Below are 13,714 nucleotides of genomic sequence, written 5' to 3'. Positions count from 1 at the left end.
AAGCACCTGTGCAATGTTCAGCAATAAGAAAATGTTCCAGTGGTGCAAAGTAAGGGCACAGATATTCCCGTTTGGCACAGGCTGCAAGTTTAAAAGTTGTTTTTTAGGACAATAACTGCATCACCTGCCGAACGGAGCGCAGGACAGATCTTGGAATAAAAACAGCTATTCGAAGGTACAAGTGGTTGGGGGGGGGGCAGATTACGGGTTAAAGTGACTCACAAAGTGTGTGGGCTTAATCATCTTGTCATACCTCCCAACCGTCCTGGATCAGACGGGACAGTCCTGATTTTGGGGTGATGTTCCGCCATCCCATGTGTCACAATTTTGTGCCAACACCAGGAGCTGTAGTTGTCGGGGGCCTTTTCGCTGTGAGCACTCCAGCTGAATGCTCTTAGTGACATTGACAAAGCAGGAGCCATTGGCTTCCTACTCTGCCAGTACTCTCATGACTGCAGGCAGTATTATGCCTCTGGCCACAAGAGGCCACTTCCTCCCGCATAGCTCTGTGTGCTCAGAGCAGGAAGTGGAGATGCCAGAGGACAGCAAAGCTCAGCTGCAGCCAGGCAAGTATATATATATTTTTTAATTGCACAGGGGGCAACGTCTACATGGGAGGGAAGAGGGCTTCCTACCAGGTGACAATGGCTATATGCAGGGGGGGGGGCTGCCTACTACCAGTGTCCCCCTAAAGCTACACAGCAGCGCAACTTAAAAGGAAAGACTGCTCACTGCCGCCAGCTGCTATCTCAGCCTGGAATCCTCAGGTAGGCTGCAAGCTAGAGTGGTTATTTCCCATAAGTAGAGGACCACATGAACTGGCCTGCAGGACAGGAGAGGCCGCCCAGGTATCTGTGACGCGACCACTAGATGCCTGGGTGAAAGCGCCTTCTTAGTGTGTGTCTCTCTCTAAGACACACACCATCAGATGCACGTTGAAGCAGAACAGAAAGCTAGCTGCTTCCTGTTCTGCTACTTGAGAGGGGAGAGGCATGGGCCTCTGGCATGGGATGTTTCCCTGCTTCATGTACCGCAGGCTTGTTGGAGAGGAAAGAAGCTGCAAGGGAGCAGTGTGTGAGGTGAGTTTTTGTTGTTTTCATTCATCGTCATTGTGCAACATATTAGGGCATCAGGGGCCTAACTTATATAATGGAGTACAGGGGGATTAACATTAATAGAAGGACACAGAGAGGACCTAACTAGGGGGGAACAAGGGGGGGGCCTTACAACTATATGGGGCTAACTGCTATATTGCTAAACAGAGGGGGCCTAGCTGCTATATTAGGGCACAGAGTGAGCCTAACTTCTATAATATGGGCACACGTAGGGGGACTTTTTTACAATATGTGACCAGAGAGGGGTCCTTTCTATTATATGAAAGTACAGAGGGACCTAAATAATATATTATGGCCAAATTACGACATGGGAGCACAAAGTGGGCACCATTACAGTGTGCAGAAGTACAGATGGGAACTTTGTGTAGGGGTGAGGATGGTGCTGGAGGAGGAGATTATAATATTTGTCTGGCAGATGCTGCAAAGCATGAGGTGTGACTGGGAGAAGTCTTCATGATGGCTGGGCCAGATAGAGAAGAAAGAAAAAAATTGCCTCTCAAAGAAGACACTCCTGTGAGTCACTGGATGATGCATTGTAAACCAATATAACTAAATTGGTAAATATTGCATCAACTCTGCAATAGATGTACATGTGAATGGGTTCCACTGTATTTCATTTGCTATGCCACATTAGCTTTTAGACTAAGGTACCAGCGTTTCTGTGTTAAGGTTTTGACTTGCCCAATTTCGTTTTAGCATTGCCCAGCTCGCTTGCCATTCCACTTAGCAGTTGCTCAATCTTAGAGGGAACATTGCTTACTACCATGGCTACATAGCGGGGAAAGGGCTTTCTACCAAGGGTGGGCTACTTGCTGGGAGGGGGCTTACCACCAGGATACAATAGCTACCTGGTGGGGAGGGTGCCTTACTACTAAGGCACATCGGCTATATGTGGTGGGGCTTATTACCAGGAGACAATGGCTATATGTGAGGGGAGAGGGGCTTACCAGCAGGAGACAATGCCTATATGTGGGGGAGAGGGTCTGACAACCAGGGCACAATGCCTATATGTGGGGGAGAGGGTTTTTACTACCAGGGGACAATGCCTATATGTAGGGGAGAGGGTCTGACAACCAGGGGACAATGTCTATATGTGGGGGAGAGGGTTTTTATTAGCAGGGGACAATGCCTATATGTAGGGGAGAGGGTCTGACAACCAGGGGACAATGTCTATATGTGGGGGATAGGGTTTTTACTACCAGGGGACAATGCCTATATGTGGGGGAAAGGGTCTGAATACCAGGGGACAATGCCTATATGGGGGGAGAGGGTCTGACTACCAGGGGACAATGCCTATATGTGGGGGAGAGGGTCTGACTACCAGGGAGCAATGCCTATATGTGGTGGAGAGGGTCTGACTACCAGGGGACAATGCCTTTATGTGAGGGGAGAGGGGCTTACCACCAGGAGATAATGCCTATATAGGGGGGAGAGGGTCTGACTACCAGGGGACAATGCCTACATGTGGAGGAGAGGGTCTGACTACCAGGGGACAATGCCTATATGTGGGGGAGAGGGTTTTTACCACCAGAGAACAATGCTTACAGATTTAAAATGAGTCCTTTAGTAAATCCTCAACAACTGCCACCAAAAGGTATATAACATGTTACTGTTACACATGTGTCAGAATCTGGAGTGGCACGGAGGCAGCAGGCTGATAAGCAGATTGCTGAGCTAGCAAAGCAATTTGCTTCATTTGTACTGTAAATTCGTTCAACTCTAGTTCTTTTATAGACTAATCACCGGAATGGACTGTCAGCACCTCTGCATTATTGGATGATATGTTTATTTATTCTATGAAGAATTCTGACACATTTTATACATTTTCCTTCTGTAAGCTTCTTGTGAGTTTAGTGTGAATAGAAGCCAAACATTTCATAGTTGTTACTCTGTGAAGTTTACTACCAGGGGAGATGCCTAACGTGTCATGCTGTCAACTGGAAGGGGGTTTGTACTACTAACAGGGAGGATTACTTGCAGGTGGGGTGGGGTGGAATAGCTACATGGGGTACATTACCTATGGGGGGGAGGGGCCACCTTAACTTCTATATGGATAAATCGAGGAGGGCCTGACTCTACAAAGAGAAGGCCCAACTACTATATGGGGTACAGAGGGGCTGAGCTGCTATATGGTGGCATAGAGAAGGCCTACTGCATGGGGAGACAGAGGGGATTAATTACTATATAGGGGAGAGGGGCCTAATAACTATATGCAGACGCAGAGGGGTCTGAGTGCTATATAGAGACAGAGTGGTCTAACAACTATATTGAGGCACATAGGGGCCTAACTATTATATGGAGACAGAGGGTCCTAACTGCTATATTGGTGATAGAGGGGCTTAAAACTACTATATGGGGGGACAGAAAGGACTAGTATATGGAGAAGATAGGGGGGTCAAACTATATGGAGGCATAAAGGTGGCTTATCCACTATATGAGGGCATAGAGGGTCCCAAGTACTATTTAAGGGTCCACATTGGGACTAAACACTACCTGAGGCCACAGAGAGAGCACTGTTACAGTGTGGAGCAATACAGATGGGGACTTTGTATAGATGGTGAGGATGGGGCAAGAGCAAAAAGCTTAAAATGTTTGTGTGGCAGATTCTTTGAAGATGAGGTATTGCCAGGTGTGGTCTTCATGATGGCTGTGCCAGATGGAGAAGAAAAGAAAAAGGGAGTGACTTCGATCAGAGAAGACACCGCTTGTGAATCACTGGATGTCGCTGCACTATAATCACTTGCAGAGCAGAGCCTATGTACCATTTGTATCTACCTCCATATGTGTTAGTGTATGAAGAGATACTGGTCTTTGTATAGTGGATGTTATGTATTTATGATATGGGGTCATAAGTCACTATGTATTGAAGGTTTTTTTTCTTATATAATGTTAAAAATATTTTGGTACATTGCAGTGAATGTTCCTCTTTCCTCCCAGCAAACGTTGGAAGGCATGCAGATGTCACTGTATCACAAACATCACAGACATCTGTTTAACTCAGTGCTTCTCAAACTTTTTCTACTGGAGCCTCACCCAACAGACTAAGGCAATGCCTGGGCCTCACCAGACTGACCAGGAGGATGCCGGGCCTTACTATCTGTAGTGAAAGTCTATTTAAAAGCTGAAAAGAATGCTAGGGCAAGCTTATACCCATCTCCCAAGCTCTATATACTAATAAAGCAAGTACAAAATAAAATAATGTTGCTAAAATGGAGATTTTTGCAAACAGCAAAAGGACTAAAGATCATAGTTACTTTTGTGAAAACTGGCTCCCCAACTGGGCCTCACCAACAAATAGGGGGCGCCTCACTGTTTGAGAAGCACTGGTTAACTTATAGGTCTTTACCTTTCATATTAGATGTAAATAGAAGAAGGATAAGCTTTAAAATATAACTTTTATTTCTATTAGTAAAATAGGTATCCAAAATAATTCAAAAGGTATATACAAAAGACAACAAAAATCTCCATAAAATATATGTATATACTGTCACACAAACCCCACCAATATGATTGTGGGAAGCTCTGACTAACGAGACCAAAAGTATTATCACCATAAGTCCCTGTTCGTACAGTCAGTATTGTGTACAGTCATATAATGAATGGTAAATACGGTTTCCTAATGCCCAAAGATACCGACAGGCAAGGTGCCTCAAAGGTATAGGTATCGGTAGGGCTCTAACCAACCGCTTTCCACAATTTAGGACAAGAACGTCACAACCATAATGTCAAATTGTCTGGCCCTGTCACCTGGCTGTGTATGACAATCGAGTCCCCTATGCATATCACAACACCTTGCCCTACGCGTTTCACACACCAGTATGGTGAGATCATCAGGGGCTGGACAGGTGGATATGTACTCATATGCAAATAACAATCAATGTGCAGTGCAAACATTTAATATGACGCAACACACACATAACAAAAAGGATGATGTAGGGCAGAGACCCCCGTAGCTGGGTACTCACTGAACCTTAAATGTATAGCGTTCGCGGATAAAGTCCTATGTTGGCAGTGGCTGACACAGGACGTCTATCCACGTAGTGCTATTGGTATATAGGTGAGAATTATCCCATCAATATGCCTACAGGTCTGGTCCTCCGCCCGGAGTTGTCATCCCCCGACTCTGCAGTGGCAGAATGCATTCTGCCACTGCAGAGTCGGGGGATGACAACTCCGGGCGGAGGACCAGACCTGTAGGCATATTGATGGGATAATTCTCACCTATATACCAATAGCACTACGTGGATAGACGTCCTGTGTCAGCCACTGCCAACATAGGACTTTATCCGCGAACGCTATACATTTAAGGTTCAGTGAGTACCCAGCTACGGGGGTCTCTGCCCTACATCATCCTTTTTGTTATGTGTGTGTTGCGTCATATTAAATGTTTGCACTGCACATTGATTGTTATTTGCATATGAGTACATATCCACCTGTCCAGCCCCTGATGATCTCACCATACTGGTGTGTGAAACGCGTAGGGCAAGGTGTTGTGATATGCATAGGGGACTCGATTGTCATACACAGCCAGGTGACAGGGCCAGACAATTTGACATTATGGTTGTGACGTTCTTGTCCTAAATTGTGGAAAGCGGTTGGTTAGAGCCCTACCGATACCTATACCTTTGAGGCACCTTGCCTGTCGGTATCTTTGGGCATTAGGAAACCGTATTTACCATTCATTATATGACTGTACACAATACTGACTGTACGAACAGGGACTTATGGTGATAATACTTTTGGTCTCGTTAGTCAGAGCTTCCCACAATCATATTGGTGGGGTTTGTGTGACAGTATATACATATATTTTATGGAGATTTTTGTTGTCTTTTGTATATACCTTTTGAATTATTTTGGATACCTATTTTACTAATAGAAATAAAAGTTATATTTTAAAGCTTATCCTTCTTCTATTTACATACTTATAGCGAAGGCTGCCTTTATATTGTGGTTGTGTACTATAAATACACTACATCCCTTTAGTTACCTTTCATATTAGAGAATTTATTACAAATTTCTCTATAGATGACGGAAGATGAATCGAGAAACTGCCGTTCACAACAGAGATCATAGCAGGAGACATAGCTGCCTATAGTATATGCAGTGTATAGTACATAAACCCATGATCAGCTGGTATAAACGCTATATATAATTACTAAGATTTGTTATGCATCCACTAGAGGGCAGCATTCTCCAAGTCAGCTGGAGAGATTACTAATTACATCATGTATGATATTTAGGAAAAAGATACAATTCTGTGCATATTCCTAAAACCTTATGTTCAGTACTCATGTGTTATTATTCTTCCTTTCATTAAAACTAATTATTTATTAGTATAGAGCTGTGGATAGAGATGAGCAAAGTACAAATAAAGTAAATCGCTTTGTTAGCTCGGCAACCTGCTTATCAGCAAGCTGCCTTTACAGTCTGTGCCGCTCTGCCCTGGGTGCCTGGAAAAGCTGGATCCAGTCGTGGGGGAAGTTTCTTATATATCTTAGAGAAGGCTACACTCTTACCATGGCACTCAGATAGTGGTGTGCTGGTAACCAGTTTTCCCAGTTGAATAAACAACTGTACAGATGTTTTGCATGTGTAAACATTTGATTGGTTTTACATGGCGTTTAATAAAAGGACAACACCATAAAGTTCATTGCTATACACTTTATCACAAATTGCATGTGTCAAACAGTAACATATATATCACCACGATGCACTTGAAGGTAGCTGTTGTGAGAAGGACATAAATATTTTTATCTTCACCCACTCCGGACTAGCAAGTCATAGGCCGCACTTGGATAGAAACACCAGCTGCACTTCATGGATAGTGTTTTGCATGGATACCGTCCACATGTCTGCGACGTTTCGAGGAACTCCGTCCTCTTTCTTAAGTATCATGCTTGGATGGATAGAGAGAAAGTCGATAGATAGATTAGATAGACACAACCAGATGCCATATATTTTAATAATTTAAAGCATATTACCCTATACCGCCAATAAATGCAGAGATCAGTTTATAGGGGTTATCCAGTATTAAAAAACATTGTTGCTTTCGTCCAAAAACAGGGCCATCCCTACCCTTAGGTTATGTGTGGTATTACAACTTGGCTCCATTCATTTTAAAGGAATTAAGCTGCAATACCAAACACAGGCAACAATCTCTTCTGTCACAATTCACGTAGTAATAAGGAGGTTGACAAGAGTACATTGAGAGTTCATTTGTAAACTTTAAAAAATGTCCATTTCATAACCAGCTGAAGTATGGCAGCAACAAGAACAGCACTTGTAAAGATGACTTTAAACATTTACAGGCGTTGCTCAGCAGCAATAAGGGTCCTATCACTTACATTTCCCTAACAACTGTCGGCTGGGATCTGCAGTTAGAGACCTGGTAAGGACTTCAATCATTTATTCACTTTAACCCCTTAGGGACCAAGCCTATTTGAGCCTTAATGACCAGGCTCATTTTTCAAAATCTGACCTGTCTCACTTTCAGCGCTTATAGCTCAGTGATGCTTTAACATATGCTAGCGATTCTGAGATTGTTTTTTGGTAACATATGGTAATTTATATTAGTGGCAAAATTTAGTCACTATCTTTTGTGTTTTTTGTGAAAAACATAAAAATATAAAAAATTAGAAAAATTTGCACTATACAAACTTTGAAATTCTCTGCTTCTAAAAAAAGAAAGTCGTATCACATAAATTAGTTACTAGGTCACATTACCAATATGTCCTCTTTATTCTGGCTTCATTTCATAAACATATTTTACTTTTCTTCAGTGTTACGGGGCTTAGAAATGTATCAGCAAATTATCATTTTTTCATGAAATTTCCAAAACTATTTTTTTTAGGGACCAGTTCTTTTTTTAAGTTTGTTTAGGAGGCTTGTATACTTGAAACCCCCATAAATGACCCCATTTTGGAAACTACACACCCTAAGGAATTAATCTAGGGGTATAATGATTATTTTAACGCTACAGGAGCTGGAGGAAAGTATTCACAATTAGGCCGGAAAAAAAATGGAAAATAGAAATGTTCAAATAATATGTTCATTCAGATTAAAGTATCTCATTTTCACAAGATACAGGAGAGAAAAAGCACCCCAAAATTTGTAACGCAGGTCCTCCTGAGTACAATGGTACCCCATATGGGGGCGTAAACCACTGTATAGGCACACAGCGGGGCTCAGAAGGGAAGGAGTGCCTATTAGCATTTTCAGTGCAGATTTTGCTGTACAAGTTTTTAGGCGCCAGGTGCGTTTGCAGTGCCCCTGTATTGCCAGCAGAGTGAAACCCCCCCATAAGTCAGCCCATTTTGGAACTTTAACCCCTCAAAGAATACGTCTTGGAGTGCAGTGAGCATTTTGACCCAACAGGTATTAGAGGAAAGTATTCAAAATTAGACAGTAAAAATGAAAAACTAGAATTTTTCCAATAATATGTTTGTTTAGTTTGAAATTTCTCAATTTCACAAGGAACAGGAGAGAAAAGGCACCCCAAAATCTGTAATGCAGGTTCTTCCGAGTAGAAAGGTACCCCATATGTGGGCATAAACCACTGTATGGGCACACAGCCGGCTCAGAAGGAAGGGAGCGCCAATTAGCATTTTCAGTGCAGATTTTGCTGTAGAAGTTTCTGAGCGCCGGGTGCGTTTGCAGTGCCCCTGTAGTGTCAGCAGAGTGAAACCCCCCCATAAGTCACCCCATTTTGGAAAGTGCACCCCTCAAAGAATACATCTTGGGGTGCAGTGAGCATTTTGACCCCACAGGTATTAGAGGAAAGTATTCAAAATTAGACAGTAAAAATGAAAAACTAGAATTTTTCCAATAATATGTTTGTTTAGTTTGAAATTTTTTCAACTTCACAAGGAAAGGGAGAGAAAACGCACCCCAAAATCTATAACGCAGGTTCTCCTGAGTACAACGGTACCACATATGTGAGCATAAACCACTGTATGGGCACACAGCCGGACTCAGAAGGAAGGGAGCGCCAATTAGCATTTTCAGTGCAGATTTTGCTGTACAAGTTTTCAGGCGCCAGGTGCGTTTACAGTGCCCCTGTAGTGTCCGCAGAAGAGAAACCCCCCAAAAGTCATCCCATTTTGGAAAGTGCACCCCTCAAAGAATACATCTTGGGGTGCAGTGAGCATTTTGACCCCACAGGTATTAGAGGAAAGTATTCAAAATTAGACAGTAAAAATGAAAAACTAAAATTTTTCCAATAATATGTTTGTTTAGTTTGAAATTTCTCAACTTCACAAGGAAAGGGAGAGAAAGCGCACCTCAAAATCTATAACGCAGGTTCTCCTGAGTACAACGGTACCCCATATGTGGGCATAAACCACTGTATGGGCACACAGCCGGCTCAGAAGGAAGGGAGCGCCAATTAGCATTTTCAGTGCAGATTTTGCTGTAGAAGTTTCTGAGCGCCGGGTGCGTTTGCAGTGCCCCTGTAGTGTCAGCAGAGTGAACCCCCCCCCCCATAAGTCACCCCATTTTGGAAAGTGCATCCCTCAAAGAATATGTCTTGGGGTGCAGTGAGCATTTTGACCCCACAGGTATTAGAGGAAAGGATTCAAAATTAGAAAGTAAAAATGAAAAAAAAGAATTTTTTCAATATGTTTGTTTAGTTTGAAATTTCTCCATTTTTACGAGAAACAGGAGAGAAAATGCACTGCAAAATTTGTAAAGCAGGTTCTCCTGAGTACAACGGTACCTCATATGTGGGCATAAACCACTGTATGGTCACGCAGCAGGGCTCAGAAGGAAAGGAGCGTCATTTTGCTGGAGCAAAACCGCAGCTAGTATTGGTTATTAGAATAGCGCAGTTGCTAAAAAAAATTTTTTTTAATGAGATTACAGGTAATCTGGGGTGGTGACGGGCAACCTGGGAGTGTTTCCTTGCTATCTGGGGTGGTGACGGGCAATTTGGGGTGGTACGAGCAGTCTGTGGCAATCTGGGGTGTTTATGGGCAATCTGGGGGTGTTTACTGGCTATCTGGGTTGGTTACGGGCAATCTGGGGTGGTTACGGGCAATCTGGGGTGTTTACTGGCTATCTGGGGGTGTTTACTGGCTATCTGGGGTGGTAACGGACAATCTGGGGATGTTTACTGCCTATATGGGGTGGTAACGGACAATCTGGGGGTGTTTACTGGCTATCTGAGTTGGTGACGGGCAATCTGGGAGGGGGTCACAGGCAAACTGGGGTGGTGATGGTCAATCTGGGGGAGGAGTGACAGGCAATCTGGGGTGGGTATGGGCAATCTGGGGTGGTTACGGGCAATCTGGGGTGGTTACGGGCAATCTGTAGTGGTTATGGGTAGCCTGTGGCAATCTGGGGTGGTTACAGGCAATCTCGGGGTGTTTACTGGCTATCTGGGGTGGTTACGGGTAATCTGAGCGGTTACAGGTAAACTGGAGTGGTTATGAATAATCTGGGGTGGTTACAGGTAATGCGGAGTGGTTACAGGTAATGTGGGGTGGTTACAGGTAATGCGGGGTGGTTACAGGTAATGCGGGGTGGTTACAAGTAATCTGGGGTGATTACAGGTAATACGGAGTGGTTACAGGTAATGCGGGGTGGTTACAGGTAATACGGAGTGGTTACAGGTAATCTGGGGTGGTTACAGGTAATGCGGAGTGGTTACAGGTAATGCGGAGTGGTTACAGGTAATCTGGGGTGGTTACAGGTAATGCGGGGTGGTTACAGGTAATCTGGGGTGGTTACAGGTAATACGGGGTGGTTACAGGTAATCTGGGGTGGTTACAGGTAATGCGGGGTGGTTACAGGTAATCTGGGGTGGTTACAGGTAATGCGGGGTGGTTACAGGTAATGCGGAGTGGTTACAGGTAATCTGGGGTGGTTACAGGTAATGCGGGGTGGTTACAGGTAATCTGGGGTGGTTACAGGTAATGCGGGTTAGTTACAGGTAATGCGGAGTGGTTACAGGTAATCTGGGGTGGTTACAGGTAATGCGGGGTGGTTACAGGTAATCTGGGGTGGTTACAGGTAATGCGGGTTGGTTACAGGTAATTTGGGGTGGTTACAGGTAATCCGGGGCACTTGACTTTTTATCCTGTTACCAATGATTTTTGGTGACGGGACAAAAAGTGGCGGCAGCATTTGGAACAAGTGATCAGTGGTATATAGTATATACCGCTGATCACTTGTACCAGGACCACATCGGCTAGTCCCTGATCATTGCCTCATGCTCTCCGCCACCTCTGATAGCAAACACACTTGCTGTATCCGCAGCGAGTTTCTGGCTGTACTCAATGGCAGACAAACTCGCAGCAGGGATGTACATCCCTGCTCCGAGTTTGTCCGCAGCTCGCCCTGTTAACTCCCCGGTCGCCAGAGACTATACACCAGCCAATCCTGGCTACGGGGCTCCCGACGTCACGGCCCGTTCAGCCAATCAGTGCTGCGGTGGGGCAGCGCACTGATTGGCTGAGCAAGACGCGCCGGGAATCAGCGAAGGACCAGATGATGTATAGTCTCCGGCGGGGGGTTAACGGGTCGGCCTTTGGACAAACTCGCAGCAGGGATGTACATCCCTGCTGCGACTTTGTCTGCCATTGAGTACACAGGGCCGGGATCCTCAGCGAGTCTCGCTGCGAATACGCAGCGAGAAACTCTCTGCCGATGCGGCAAGTGTGTTTGTACCCTAAGGACTCCTCTCACTGTTGTACTCCTCTCACTGTGGATTAACGGTGAGAGGTCATAAAAGCATGCAGTGCCCGTTACCGGTGGCCGCCGTTATACTGGTAATAACGGCGATCGTTGGTGCAGGAACTGGCCGGGACTGAGCCCACACTCTGCCCCAACTTCTCAGCGACCTCCGGTAGCTGAGAGGAGGGGGCTGCGGGCATTACCAGCGCTGCTGCACTATTCTGCGCCATCGCCATAAAGGGCTGATGGCAGCAGAATAGAGCCCATTAGTGATCGCCGTAAAAATTCATATCGGCGGTCACTAATAACATAATACATGCATTCTCTGGGTCACTACGGTTACGGCGATACCACATTTGTGTAGGTTTTTTTTAACTATTACCACTTTGGCGCAAAAGAAACTATCTTCCTAGCCAAAACCCACAAAAACTGTCGCCACATTGCAAGATCCATAGTGTTCTTATCTTTTGAGCGACAGAGCTGGTTTTGGGCTTATTTTATGCGGGAAGATCTGTAGTTTCTATTGATACCAAGTTTTATATGTATATGACTTTTTGATCTCTTTTATGACGTATTTTCTAAAGTAGATTGATAAAATACAGCTATTCTGGTACTGTTTTTTTATTTATTTTTTTACAGTGTGTGTTGTGCGATATAATTATTGATATAGTTTTATAGATTGGGTCGTTACGGACGTAGCGATACCAAATATGTATATGATTTGTGTTTTTGATCACTTTTATGTAATGTTTTATAGTGTATGGGGAATGTAATGCATTTTTATTATGGGGGAGGGGGGGGCTGGGGGGGATTGTGTTTGGTGCACTTTTTTTTACTTTTTTACACTAGTGTACATTACTGTACACTAGTGTAACACTTCTCACATTATACAATACACTGTACTGCTTCTGCAGTACAGTGTATTGTATCATGTGACCATCCTGCTGACAGGCAGTAGCACAGACACCCCTGTTAGCAGGATGGCTTATCCATGGTAAGCCCGGGGGCCTTCATTAGGCCCCCGGAGTTATTATGGAGACGTCGGGGGGACCGGACGGCGCCGCGGGACCTCCGATCACGTAAGTGGACCTGCAGCACCGTCCGGTGCACACCGCAACCCGTTAGATGCCGCTGTCATGCTTTGGCAGCGGCATTTAACGGGTTAAACTGTCCGGAGCGGAGAATCCTCTGCTCCGGGCAGTTACAGGAGGAGGTCAGCAGTTACACTGACCGCTGATCCCCCGCACTGCTGCCGCCGCCGGGCGGCAGTTCGTTCCGATGCGTACGCCGTTAAAAGGCATACGCATCGGAATAAAGCCCATTAGTGGCCGCCGTGAAAAGGCAGCACGGCGGTCACTAAGGGGTTAAAGGGAAAACATAAGAAGGATCTAAACTACTAAAAGGTTCTATTGCGCAAATGGAACAGAGGATGAAAGTAAAAAAAACTAACTAAACAATAGACATAAACATGAATAAAGAAATCTCAAACAACTGCAAACAAAAGCATACCATGCCTTAATAAACAACAAATGAAGTTTCTGCGCAATAACTTTTGTGGTTATAGGAAAATTACATTGTTGCCAGTTAAGAACACAACAACTAGTTGCGTTCAGGACTACTTTAGGGCTCCTCCTCCCCTATAGCCTTCCTCTCCATCTCCAAAAGTGATAAAAAAAAATACCAACTATTATTTCCACATATTGTGTGGGGCAGAAAAATGTAATGTTCCCATAGCCAGGAATTACAGTGACCTGTAATACAGTTACTCCACTCTTCTACAATAAACACCATTATAGGCAAATATTATAGGATTCCACTGAATGCAAATGCAATATTTGGTACAAATTCTCCAGTACCAACACTCCTCAGATACTATAACCGGTATTTTATGAAAATAAAATAAATATATGCCATTAAATAACAATCCA

The sequence above is a fragment of the Dendropsophus ebraccatus genome, chromosome 2 (assembly GCF_027789765.1).
Source record: "Dendropsophus ebraccatus isolate aDenEbr1 chromosome 2, aDenEbr1.pat, whole genome shotgun sequence".
Lineage (NCBI taxonomy): Eukaryota > Metazoa > Chordata > Amphibia > Anura > Hylidae > Dendropsophus > Dendropsophus ebraccatus.
The sequence above is the reverse complement of the archived record's forward strand: the minus strand, read 5'-3'. Positions refer to the sequence as shown.